General features: G+C 42.5%; 1 long non-coding RNA gene across 1 annotated transcript; it reads right to left on the bottom strand.

The window, feature by feature from the left end:
* Positions 1–6,337: 6,337 nt before the first annotated feature.
* Positions 6,338–9,451, bottom strand: LOC120544946. The gene is made up of 2 exons (XR_005636607.1): positions 8,719–9,451; positions 6,338–7,628 (listed from the first exon to the last, which is right to left on the bottom strand). It is a non-coding gene; the product is annotated as an uncharacterized LOC120544946 (long non-coding RNA).
* Positions 9,452–14,308: the final 4,857 nt, after the last annotated feature.

Raw genomic sequence — 14,308 nt, forward strand, 5'->3', positions numbered from 1 at the left:
ACGTTCAGACTGCAGGCAAAAGTGGCTCAAATCCGAATCAAATCTAGCCCAGATCTGATTTTTTCAAATCAGATGCAGGCCACTTCCATATGTGGTCCTGAATCAGACCCAGATCAGATTTTTTTTCAATGCGGCCGCAGTGTGAACAACCAAGGTGGATTTTATGCGACTTTTACGTCAATAACCCTCGCTGCGCCTTCTCTCTCCGCGGGGAGGGGCGGGGCCCCCTGCTCCCGGTGCGGCTGTCAACCGGGGCGTACTGTCCTCAGTGCGCCCCAACCGCGTTGCGTCGCCAGGGCGGGGATCGGCTCACGTAAAAGGCGTCAGTGGTCTGCAGCGATGTCGGCAACTACCCGACCCGTCTTGCGAGTCAGAGGGTCCCCCCCGTGGCGCAATGAAAGTGAGTGCTGGCACGCGCCGGCTGAGGTGGGATCCCGGTCCCTCGGGGTCGGGCGCACCACCGGCCCGTCTCGCCCACACTATTGGGGAGGTGGAGCGTGAGCGCGTGTGATAGGACCCGAAAGATGGTGAACTATGCCTGGGCAGGGCGAAGTCAGAGGAAACTCTGGTGGAGGCCTATAGCGGTCCTGACGTACAAATCGGTCATCCGGTCACACAGACCTCTGTAGTGAACCCCGCAATTAAGGCCAAAACAGCCAATTTGTCTCTCTTTCTCTTCATTCTTCTCCTCCTCAGCACCTTCTCATTAATGTTATGGCTGCCATTACACAAACATTTTGAAATAAAAGCGAAAATGCTTACTTCCTCCATGACCTCCCTAAATTTAGTGCAACAGCGTGCATACGACTCATGGCTCCTCTCTCTGATCCAACGTGTGTTGTCTGTCAGCGAGTTATGGAAACGCCTGAGACAGCAGGGAGAGGAATTCAAAAGATTAATGCTCATTAAAAGTCACAATCATTCAGACTTAATTACAACTTTATTATTCTGGTTCCTGCTGCCCTTTGATTAAATGCCAAACGGAAACTCAAAACCGTGTTCTGCTTTTTAGAGCGGCAGCACTATACCTTTGAAACTTCCTGTGATCAAATTCACCGCTCAAATACTTTTGTGTTTCACCTCTGTATGTTATATTACAGTATTACTGTGATGTACCTGATGTCGTAACCATACATATCCTTTTCAGGGCGACCATGCATGATCCAGTGAGCCAGCTCTCTACCACAACCACCTCCCAGCATCATGCCTGATAAAAACACACAGAAAAAGAGAAAGGATAACGCAGATATTGTTACGAACAGCATCTCATAATCACATTCACGTCCAACCACTGCTAAACAATTAAAGTCCAGTGTGACAAAAGATGTCACACTGGACTTCTGATATTTTATAAATGTAATGTTTACCTTTGTTTCAGGGATTATAAAAAAAAGAAAGAAATTGAAATGATGAATGAAAATGATTGTTAGTTGTAGAACAAATACTGTTTGTCATAGATTTCTGGGTCCGTTGCATAGGCGTACTAGTTGGGAAATGAGAGAGGGAAATCTGAACAAAAAACAGAATCTCTCTCCCCTTCTCGCTCCCCGATAGTCTGTCTGGAATCTGAATATGTCTCATTATTTGGAGAAGAGCAGAGTTTTTTCCTCTGCAACAGTCTTTATATGTCATATGACCATAGAGTCATGACAGTAGAGAGTACTGTTTGGACCTTTGTTCCATCATTTGACCCTTGCTCACAGCTGCCCCTGAGCAGTCTGACCTCATCAACTGCACCCAACGGCTGCAGCATTGTGTTTTTCTTTTTCTAACCCTACCAACAAAAAAACACTGACTTTTCAGTCAAATTCAATTTTGTATCAATATGGTCCCAAACCTGCTGGGACAATAAGCTGCTCCCTTTTAGCAACCCCCTTCTTGTGTTGTGTTGCTGCTAATTTGCAAACATCCTCTGCGTGTGTTGTGTGTGCTGTTATGGGTGGCTAAGCCAACCGGGCTCGTTAAACAACAAAACACTGCTGCTAAAGGTTAACTCAGACAGTAACACTAATCCCCCTGTCTCCTTGTCCCTACGTCCCCTAATTCTAAAGGGGTTGTGCGGTGTCAAGCTTGACTTAACCAAAGCTGCATGGTGTCACGGTCGGAAAACAGCTGTTGGCCCCAGTACCCTCTTGCAGTCGACGACAGCAAACAGCTTCCTCGTGAGCTGCTCCAACTTCGTCTCACACTGGGCTTAGCCAGCCCCAGCGTTTCCTCATTGTGTTCGTTCAGGTTGTTTTAAAAAGGTGTATTTACATGCCCCCCTCATGTCACATGTCAGTATTTCCCTATCATTTCACTTCTCAAAAAGACGTTAAACTGACGTCATATCATATCAACAAACAGCTACTCAAAAGACGAGGCCGTAACAGTGCGTATACACACTCTTGCATGTGTTGCGAGCACAACATCAACATGCAGCAATGCGATCAGTGTGTCCTTGCAATCCTTCCTTCATCCCTCCATATCTCACAGCGTGCCCTCTCTCCTCCAATCTCTCACCACTTCACTCATCTGCAGACATGGTCACTCCGGGCTAAGCCTGGGTGGATGTTTGAATGGCGGGATGGATGGAGAGATGGAGAGATGGATGGATGGATGGATGGATGGATGGATGGATGGATGGATGGGAGCAGGGGTAGAGAGATAGACAGAGGAGGGTGGTAGGGGGACGATGGAGTTTTCCCAAGACGATGCAGAGACAACCAACAAGGCGAGGTGGAAATGATAAATGTCACCCAAGATAACTACAGTGATGTGTGAGCATGTGAACCCTTATGCTCGTGCTTCCACTCATCTTATCATCCCTCCTCTGTGCCTTTGTACTCCCCCTCTCCTTCCCCGCTATTGGTATCTCGCTCTGTTATTGTCGTTTGTGCTGTGCAAACATTTGTTCCTTTCTATGTCATTATCTATCACTCTCGCTCCACTCTTATGTATTGCTCTCAGATTCTTTTTAGATAGTTCCCCTCTCCCTTTCTATTGATATTTACAGTGATTCAAAAGCATGTTGATTTTCAGGTAAAGACATTTAGACAGTTCTTTAGAATTTTAGGTTACATTTAAAGGAAGCCCTCTACTGGACTCTATGGGTAATTCTCTCCTCCAATCCCGAGCACACATTCGCCCATTGAACTTTGCATAAACGTAGCCGGCCAATCAGGACATGCCTACCTGAATATGTGGAGACACCATAAGGCAGCACATGGCACAGTCTGCTATCCTACACCTTCTTCAGCGAGTGGCATAGGAGCAACAGGGCCCCTAGATAGAGGGCTCTGTCTGTGCTTATAGAACTATGGTTACAATATCATAACCAGCGTTCTATCTCACAGAAGCTCTGACCTCTACTGGACTCTAAGGGTACAGTAGTCACCGCAGCCCACCTACTTCTGATAACTCCAGGCCGCCACGACAAAGAAGTAAGGGGGCCCCTGCTTACCCAGGTAGTAAGCAACTGAACTGGATAGTAAGGTTAGGTGCTGTTCACATTTTTACCGGTACCAATACCCGTACCTGCAATTTGTTTCTGTACTTTCCATTTGTAATAACAAAACATTATTTCAAATGTAAAAATTATTCCAAACCTATTAATCCTATTTATTTAGGACATTTTGTTATTCATTTAGAAGATTTTACCCACCACACAAAATAAACAGCTCCCTCTACCCTCCTCCTAAACCCGTCCCTACAACCTAATAAGTCAAATAATTATTCACTTCTTACACTACACTGTAACTTTTATTCTTGTAGTTCTATATTGTTTTATTTTCATGACTGTTTTTCAATCTTTTCATTGGCTCTTTAATTTTTTATGTGAAGCACTTTGAATTGCCTTGTTCCTGAAATGTGCTATAGAAATAAAGTTACCTTGCCTTGCCTTACAACCTCCAGCCTGTCACCAGTAAAAGTGGATATGTCCTCGGTAGTACTGACGTAATTCAGTCGGTACACTAAAACGTACCAAGTTTGGCACCCAACTGTACTGGGTAGAAACATGGCCTAACCTTGCAGGGGTCAAAGTACAGGCAAAAGACACCCGAGACACACCCATCAATTTTCACCAGGCCTGGGTCGTTCCAGTGAGCACAGACCCTGAAAAGGAGCCTGACGTGTACAAGAGATAGAACCGAATTAACGAACAGGGCGTAGACCACGACGTTGCGTACATGAGTTCCCGATGCTCACCTTACCGAACAAGGCCGCAGACACTGCCACATCGCATGTGGAGTGTGTGTGGACCACAGTGGGAAGGTCTCTTCCAGCCTGCCTGTAGGCTGGAAGAGATGCACTGACAAAGCCATCCCACAAGGTGCTTTTTGCACACAATCTCCAAAGCACGCAAACAGCTGTTCAGGGCATCTGATGGGGGCCATGCGTTCCACATAACATGCCAACGCATGAGCTGGGCAAAGCAGATGCAATTTTGCCTCCCTGACAACAAAACCATCTAACTGATAAACTCCTCAAATTCTTGGGAACAAAGAAGGGATTCAGTCTGAGAGTAGCCGCGCTGCGGTTACCGCAGAGCAACAAACAACCAGGGTGCACCGACAGGGAGGTCAGTCACACACCCTCTTAGCTGAGGTCAGTGCAAGCAGCAAACCTGCCTTGAATGAAAACGCCTTAAGAGAGGAGCGCTCCAGAGGCTCAAGGGGATCACTCACCAAGGCCTCGAGCACCAATGGCAGTCCCCATTGTGGAGAGGAGACACGGACTCTGTTGGGAAGACAGACACTTCCTGCTTCCGTAACAGGTCCTGGAACTGAAGCGATAGCCCAGTCTCAGTGACCTGTCCATCCATTCTGTTAACACACAGTTGCTCCGCCACTCACCGCAAAACTGTTAATAAAGGGACAAACGGGCAGCTGCGGGGCGGAAGCTAAAAAGCTGGGATATCTTTTCTCGGCCCTCTCCGCAGCCAGTCTCTCCATAAAAAGAAGACTGGCCCATAGGGGTGCAACATGGAAAGGACATTTGTAAAAGATGCAGCAGCTGACATCATGTTACCGTGATTAATCCCTCTCTCTTGTGAGGAGACCTGTTAGGGAGCCCCTCCACTCTGAGTTAAGCCAGTAGTTTTATTATTTCCTGTTGGAGAATAATGCAACCAGATCTCTCACAGTTCAAGCAGAGGGACAGTTGTGCGCGTCACTCTACACGGAAGCGACAGCCACAACATAGTTAGTTATGTTACTCAAATGAGATGTGTTTTCTAACAAACATCCTGCAGAGTTTAGCGTTCACGAAAGGACACAGCACAGTAATGTGCCCTGCTATGATAATGAAGACATCACACATCGTGGCTGCAAGACCCTGAATCAGATTATTAATTTGGTCGATGCTGCGGTCCATAACGCCAAACACACCGAGATTGTTAGCAGCTGCAGCCAGTTGCACTCTTATCTGTCTCTCTATCACGCGGCAAAGGTATGTTAGGTCAGGCACATCCTGATTGGTCGGCTACGTTTATGCAGAATTCAGTGGGCCAATGCGTGGTTGAGATTGGAGGAGAGCTTTACCATAGAGACAGAGTGCATTTAAGTCCCACCCACGTCGGAGGGGAAAAGAACTCCCCGCTCTCCATTTAATTGTATTGCGTGAAGGTGGCTCCTTGTCATTTCCGTCTGTTAGCAAACAACTGAAAAATGCCTAAAAGCTGCTGTGTGGTGATATTCAATACTAGCAATGTAAAAACTCCATAACTTAAGTTTTTATAAGCTGCCAAACCGAAAAACTGAGCTTTTATGAAGACAACGGTGGATACAGACGTGAGGAATTATTAGGAAGAATGGGGAGACTGTGGGATCCTGACATCAGCACACAGCAGCTTTTATGCATTTTTCTGTTATTTGCTAGCAGACTAAATTGATGTGAAGGCACCTTCACACCTCCAAGTCCATGGAGTTGTTTTCCCCTCCGGTGGGCGTGGCTTTCAGGGAGTATGACGCAATGCGCTTTGTCTCTATAGACAATTAAACTTATTAATGGGGTTGAATAACCAGATTTCTGAAGTAGTAACTGTGTGCAGCATGGCATGTGCAAACAGCAAGCCTATACTGCATGTGTACACAGCTGTGGTATGCATATAGATACACAGGATTTGGTTTGACTTTTTTCTCTTTGTCAAGAGCAGACATACTGCTACCTATTTTAATCCACTGATTGAGTAGTAATAAAGTCACAGTATACAGTTACAGTAACATAGCATAACATTTGATGCACAGCACGTATTGATTCACTTTGATTAGTTTGTATGCCCCTGAGTTTTACAGTATCCTGTGAACTACTGAAATATTTTTTAATGAATTGACAGAAATTGAGACAGTGAAATAAGGATTATTCTGATTGTCATTATTATGAAAGTTTATGAAAGAAGCAATTACTATGCAAAAGGAGTCACCCCTTGTTGTGTTTCCAATTGTCAATTTTTGAGTCAACAAAAAAGAGAAAGAGAGAGAGAGAGAGAGAGAGAGAGAGAGAGAGAGGGAGAGAGAGACAGACTTTGGCAGAAAAGCCATTGCACTTTGATTGCTTGCTTTACATCATGTCTTGTAACTCATCCATCAACCACATCAAGGAAGAGTCAACACATAAATTAGGACATATGAAGGAAAAGCAACACTCCTAATCACAGATAGAAAACAAATACATGAAATCAGATCATCATAAATGCTTATGAAGACTGACGAATGTAATATAAGTTTAGAGTAATAACTTGATCGTCGTAATTTAAATCCATGAGGGACATCAGAATTAAAACATCAGTTACTTGCATTGCAACCCTTTGCTGACAAAGTGTCAAAACATTAAGCATCCCAGTGATGCTACAGAAAGGTTATTAAAGGCTGTGTTTTAATATGGCTTTTACAGACTTCTGCTACGCGTCTGGAGTCATCTTTTAACACAAAATGTAGCACAGGAAAGTAGCTAGTTTCCCTCCAAAAAGTAGCAGCACTCAAAAAACTGGACGAATGCTGAAAATCAGGTGAACCAAAGTTAGACTACACTGCCAACATCTCAACATGCTGCATTGATTTAACACAAATATTTCCCAAAATTACTTGTTTATTTTTTAAGTATGTTTATCAAAAGTAGAGACCATATATGATAAATCATCACAATCATACATTGAAACAAAAATGCTGTTGACATCAGCCATACAAACAGTATATACTCATCACATTAAAAATGTCTGAATAAAAGAAAATAAAAGTCTAAAAGATGGATTGACATCTGTACAGGTATTAAAACACCCATTGTTTTACAGTCTTTACAAAAATTAAGTCTGAGAAACTTTCGCTTTTTACAGTCTTTACAAAAATTAAGTCTGAGAAACTTTCGCTTCTCAGCATCTGACCTGCAGTTTCTCTGCAGCTATGTCTGCTCTGCTCTAAAGTTCATCTCTGTAGGAGGCTGACAGCATGTCGGGTGCTGGCACAGCCCTTTTCAGGGTCTTGTGGGAACCCCTCCAATCGGTGCTTACAGCGTCGTCGTTCCACAGAGTCAACGTCTCCGTGTCGCTCACCCACTGGGGATCACCAGCGTAGTGACAGGGCTGGACCAAAAGGGGGCGTGTACTGTAGGCTTCTAAGTTTCTGTTGGGGAAATGGGACTTGTAGTCATCACTGTAGAGAGATAACAGTGATAGCAATGACATAGATTAAATTTGATTAATTTAAGACATTAACAAATATTTAACTCCTAATAATGTATGGAAAACTGCATCACAGATTTTGTCCGCTACAATATTACTATGTACTGGGCAGTATGAAATAGTTAGTAAAAGACATCTCAGCAATTTTTTCCAAGACTCTTAAGGTCCATCCGTTTACTATAATGCCAAAAGAAAACCTCTGCAACAGAGAAGGACGCTTTATGTTATAACTACTCCCAATACTCTTAAGAAACATGTACTACAGAAGTCAGGAGTTATCATCAGGTGGTTTGAGCAAATTATTTTACCCATGTGTTCCACCCCTGTGCTGTTTTTAGAGACAGCAAATATTAATTTCTATCAGGACTAAGTACTGTAGAAGCTGCAATTTAATCTTCCCAACTACACTTGTGGGTTCACATTTTAGCTGGTTAGTCATCACTTAATCTACCACAGTCTTTCCAAAACACCCAGTATGTTCCCTTGCCTGAATTTTCTTTTTGTGTGTGTCATTTTAACCGCATTCAGTAGAATGTTTTTGTGTTACGCGGCTTTAATGCTGCTTGAGATGCATTTCCACCCTGCCTAAAAGTATCTGGAGCGAACAGTTGGTGACAGTAGCTGTAGCTCACAAGCCATGCTGTTTGTTAGCATGTGGCAAACCTGGCCAGCCAGCAAGCCTGTCATACAAAGCACTGAACCTCTCCCTCGCCTTTACCCTCTCTATCTATCTCTCTGTTTGTATATCTATATCTGTTATATATCCACTACTCTATAATGATTTAACTTCAGCTTCTTTTATAGATGGACTATAATGAATAATACATGTTCTGGGTGAAATCATAAGAAAACCCTCACATTCTGCTGTAAAACAAGTGTGGTGCTGTCCATGGTGCTGAAACGAGAAACTATTTTTCTAACAAGCAGAACAGCTAACTTCTCAATTGCATGCATGACTCAACAAGCAGATGTATCCGTAAAACCAATGTAAAAATATAAGCATGAGTGAAATAGAGCAGAAGAGAAAACCTTGTTTCTTACAGTAAAGTGAACACTCTTACCTTCAGAGATAAGAGAAATTCTCAGGGTCACATCTAAGGTAGTGGTGGCTCCTTGGACCTCAGGTATCGACCTCTGCTGGTTGTATTTTGTTTCGACCTCAGTCACTGAATAATGAGACCAATAGCAAAAAAGAAAAAAAAGTGCCAGCTATCGAAGTAGAGATGGAGCTCGACTTGAGTCCAAATTAACCCATCCACCGCTTGTCTGGAGTTGTTTGAACAGTAGAGACTGCTTTACCAATGCTGCGCGCAAAATAACACACTCCTACGCAAATATCATCAGCCTCAGCAGCATGTGTGTTGGAGGAGGAGACGGGATGATACAAAATCTCGACATCTCCATTTCAACAATCAGTTTCCCACCGTCCGAGGAGGTCGAGGTCAGATATTGTTGTGGTGCTGCTCCGGGTTCCGCGGCCAATCGACGCGTCCCCCCCCCCTTCCCTTTCTATCCTCTCTATCTATCAATTAATCTATCTCCTCTCTTCCTCCAGTGGGTTTCTCTCTCGGCGCCCCATGTTTGGCGAAAAGCAAGCCGGTCAGTCGCTCTCTGGTTATAAAGTGTTTGCCGCTGGCTGGTTCCAGGGAATATAGGCTACAGCTGTATATTTGATGCACGGTGGCTGCTGGATTTCCGTAGGTTATATTTGTTAAATCCTGCAGAGCGACGTCCGGGGCTGCGCGGAGACGAGTCAAATGCGCTTTGAATTCAGAGGTGCCTGCAGACCCAGTGGGTGAATGCAGCCCGGAGTCTGCAGCCTGAGAGATGGCGCTTTATGGGCTATAGAGAGAATAGACATGGGGGACAAATGTTGGATGAACTTCCTTTTGACTTCCAAGAAGGATTTTTAGTAGATGGATGTAGCTGGACATTTTCATTATACCGAAAACTAATTCTATAAGAGCTCTAAGCTACAGTATACAGTCTACCACAAATCTACACTGAATATAACGACTTCACCATCTAGATCACTATGCTCTAACAGTACACTGGAAACCAGAGGCTGGTGCAGCATTTAGAGAGGATTCATTAAGCTTCCAACTTACATTTTCAGCAGTTCATCACCCAAGCTATATACATATGTGACAGCCAACTCTATGAAGATAATTAAAATATTACACCTGTCCTCTGCCCAAGGTTCAGCCAAGGTGTAAAAACAAACTGTCCTTCTGTCTGGAACCATATTATACTAACAGTGTGCCATTTTGACGTTTTGTGTAATGTGATCATCGTGAATTATTATGTGTAAAATTGCAAAAATATCATTCATTCATTCATGCATGATGGCGATTTAAACATAATTTACTTTAATAAAGATACATGCTATTCTTGTCATGAGCATCAATAATAAATAACAAAATAAATGTTGCTTTGATGTTAGCAATCACTGTGAGGCGATTAAGGCCTATACAGATTTTTTTTTTTTTGCCTTTCTTGCAATTGTACTGAATAGTTATGAATGCATTTTTGGTAGTGGCTTGTAATGATTAAGGCTATGCATGTGCCGTTTCTTATGTTGCAATGTGCTGGTGTTTTATTTTGTCCACAAGGGGCGCACTTGGTTAAACCCATAGACTGTATTATACAGTCTATGGATAAACCCAGGGAGAAACTCATATCATTAAAGATGAATAAGCTCATTAAAGAATATCAATAGCTACTTTGCTGTGTCAGAGTTTGATTTCACTTTACATCAGTTTGGATGGAATGATTCGATTAAAGACACAATGCTTGGTTAATTTGGAGCCAAACTCAAGTAACACTATATCAAGCCTTTGTTTTGCAAATTCAGAGGAATATATATATTATCGTTACTGTTAAAAAATATTTATCAGTCACAATGTGTAGCTTAGTAGGTGGCTGTGATGAAGTATTAGTAGTCAATATGGCCGTAGATGCGAGGAAAGAAACGTGAAACTATTAGTTTTCCTAAATGTAACAGTTGTTTCAGATCATCTCAAGATAAAATGTAACCTGGTTGATGTACGTGACTGGAAGCAAGAAAATGTAGAGTTACGGACTTGTGTGTTGTCCTTTATATTTTTGCCTCAAGCTCAAAACCAGCTTGACCCCAACTTGAATGATTTATTCTTTATATATATATATATATATATATATATATATTGTGTTGAGCTATAATTTTCTTCGTTGCAGTTGAGACGGCTAGCCAAATTTTCTTCTGTCTCCCAAGCAGGTGTAATTTAGAGTCGTAATTAAGTAACAAAACAATCGGGTCAGTAGGAATTCAACATCCTATCACATCAGATATTATTGATGTTTTATTCCAAAACTCATGGGCCTGTTCACACTACTAGACCATGTGCAGGAAACCCAGATTTTTGTGGTTTGCTGAATACCTAATCCTCCGGTTAAGAATTTGCCGAACCCGAACCCGAACCCGAAACCGAACTGAACCGAATCCTCCTCCCATCCTCAGTCCATTAACACAGTAAACACATTAATGAAGTAAACAACGTCCACAGCCTCTAAATTAGTTAAATGTGTAACCGAGGGTTTCTGATATCGTCTAGACTCAGGTTTGGCTTTAAAATAAAGACACAGGCTTCCAATGCCAGAACCAAGACGGCACTGCACGTCTCACTTTCTTCCATTCCGATGTAGTGTGTTGTGTGGGATCCTTGCAGCCGCTGGACAGGTCGGCATTGCGTGTTGGGCATGTGCAGTGTAAGCATTCGGTTCGGTGGACAAAAATTTGGCCAAAACCGAACCCCTTCAAAAAGCCCAATGTTCGGCTGAATCCAAACCCGAACCCTGGGTTCGGTGCATCCCTATTCTTCTTATTTAAAATATGGGTTTTTTTGGTTAGGTGAAGCCGGGTAACTGAAATCAATCCAGGTCATGTTGATCTTGATTCTTAGTATAGGCCTCAGGTGCATCTCCCAATACACTTTCGTTTGCAGAGTAAGATTGCAGCTCAAACAGAACATGTTAGAGACCATTTCCCCTGCAGTGAGATCACAAACTAAAACCTAAGTGTTGCTCCTCCAAAAGGCCTCAGGCAATACTGTAACTACAGTCTGCACACACTGTGGACAAACAGCACTTTGTTCAAATGCTAACACACTGCTGACAAAACGGTTAAGGATGGAAGCTTGGGGTGCGTCGCTTAGGCCTAATTGAAAGGAGGAATTGGGGTATTCTTCGGTAGCCTGAGTAACTTTAACAATTGTTCATGTGAAATCTCAAAGACAGCCTGATGCTTTGTTTATAGAGTATTTGTGGGTGACTGTTTGCTGTTTGACCTATCCATTTCCTGTCGATAAAGTATAATAGGGTAAATCCTGTATAGTGCATACACTTGTAGCTGTTATGTATCTTTGTAAGTCATTGTAAGTTGCAAGCGCACGAAAAGTGGGCTCTCCCAAATGCCACAGTATAATTCGAACACTGTCTGGAACAGAAAGTTCATTAAATCCATTAGGATGACGGACACAACTCTCCCTGGAAGGATAATTTCTCTCTCTCCGTACTTCCCTGTCTTTTGTCCTTTCACTCTGTCTCTGTTTCAGGACATATAAGGAATCCATTCATGGCTGTGAGTGTCTTTCCTCTTAACTCCCTTTCATATGATCCATGTGCACTCTTTGTGCCATAGTATTTCCCTCTTGTCAACCTCTGAACACAACTGTTTCACCACTTTTTTCTTTCCCTATCCCTCTCTCTTTTCTCCGTTCTGACTCTTCACCTATTGTTACCTCAAATGACCCAATCCACCCCGACAACCTCTCGCAGATGGACGAGTTTCATGTAAGAGAAATGAGAAGGCAGGAAGAGTGAGAGAGGGTGATCAGCAGTAATAGAGAGCAGTGCAAAAGAGGGGACACAGACTGGTTAAGAGGTAGAAAGTGCTGTAAAAGATGAAAAGAAATGAAAAGAGACATAGAGAAAGAGAAGATTATTAAGGGGTAGAGACACACACATCTCTGTATTTGCCTGAGGGACTATGGGTCTTTATTACATTAACCAACACAATACCAGTCTGTGCCTTTCTGTTCTGCTCTCTCCGTTTTCTGCTCAGATCCAAACCTTTTCCTTTACAGAAAATGGATTTATTTGACGTCATGTACAAAATTAAATCCAACACACATTAACCCTACAGCACATTTGATGACGAGCTTTCTGGAATTCACAGGAACATGAGATGTATTGAATCCTCCTTACATGACATGAAAAGAGATGTGACAAACTAATATACGAATGAGGTTGCATCTCCTGTATTCTGTCTATCTATCCATCTATCCCATATTATCACTACCCATATTACTTTGAGAGTAATAACACCAGGCTGAAAAGCAGTGTTCCATTGCCCTGTCTGGCTGAAAGCCTGTGTCACTTGGATGTGTTTGGGTGTGGTGGTCAAACGTGTGCTTTATTGCCCCTGTAACCAAACCCAACAGTGATGTCACAGGGTTTTCGGAGTACACCTGTACATCACTGCAGCAAGATGAGAAGTTGAACAACTGGATTTCAGCAAAAACTACATTTTCAGAAGTGTAAAGTTACTCTTTAAAGTGTAGTTAAACATCAAACATAACACTCTCCTATATCAACCCCAGACAGGAACCAATTGGCTGTTTCTAAATCACTAGCTAAATCACTACTACTTTGAATCTCTTCTTGAAACTTACAGGTATTTGTGTTGATTGATATGTCTTTCCTTGATGTCTTGTTTTCATTCTGAAGACTCCATCAACTGTTAGCACTCCTTTAAGGAGAAGGAATAAAGTGCTACAATGTACAAATAAGCTGCTTTATATGCATTGTATATGGAGAATTCTATCAATAGACCCGATCATAACCCTTACTATTATATTATGTATGTGTTTTTATATGACTTTTTCTTTTTATAACTTTATAAAACACACATTTGTGCCTTTTGAACTTTACTTAATTTATATTTTCTACAGTTCTTCCATCCATTGTGTTGTTTTGCAGTAATACCTGATTTTGTGTATTGTCATGCTCCATTTCTGTAATCCTTTCTATGCTCTTTTGATTCTCAAATGTGTGTAGAAGATGGGGACAGGCCAACAATCTCTCACTCTCTCAATCCAACAACAATGTTTTATTCTTTGAATCAATTAAAATCCATTTGTCCCCTGTAACATGCCTGTTTTTTGCCAAATACAAACACACACTCAGACAAAAGCACACACACTTTTGTCCAGGGGCTTTACTAACCTTTAAAACCAGCACTAATGTGTCCATCTTGTGTTTGAAACCCATAATTGACAGTTTGATTAGGTCTTCTGTAGCCTGAGGCGGGGGCTTAAGGAAAGGGCCTAATGCATTAATGCCTTGTTTACGCCTCCACAAGTGCTTGCTGCCCCCTAAATCCGCTTTGAATCAAATACCCAACAAGTGGGGTGAGCGCTATAGTGCGTGGAATACTTTTTGTCATGAAATGTACAAGAAAACGGAGCGGGCAATAAAGTTTAGTTCGTCTAAGCAGATTGTCGTTGATAATGTCCATGGTTGAATTTGGATCAATTAGGGACTGGCAGATGTGCAGAATCATGGTTGACCCCAGGGCTTAAAGGATACAATCTAATTTTCCTCAACAAATGT

This window comes from Perca fluviatilis, chromosome 17, assembly GCF_010015445.1.
Source record: "Perca fluviatilis chromosome 17, GENO_Pfluv_1.0, whole genome shotgun sequence".
NCBI classification, from domain to species: domain Eukaryota; kingdom Metazoa; phylum Chordata; class Actinopteri; order Perciformes; family Percidae; genus Perca; species Perca fluviatilis.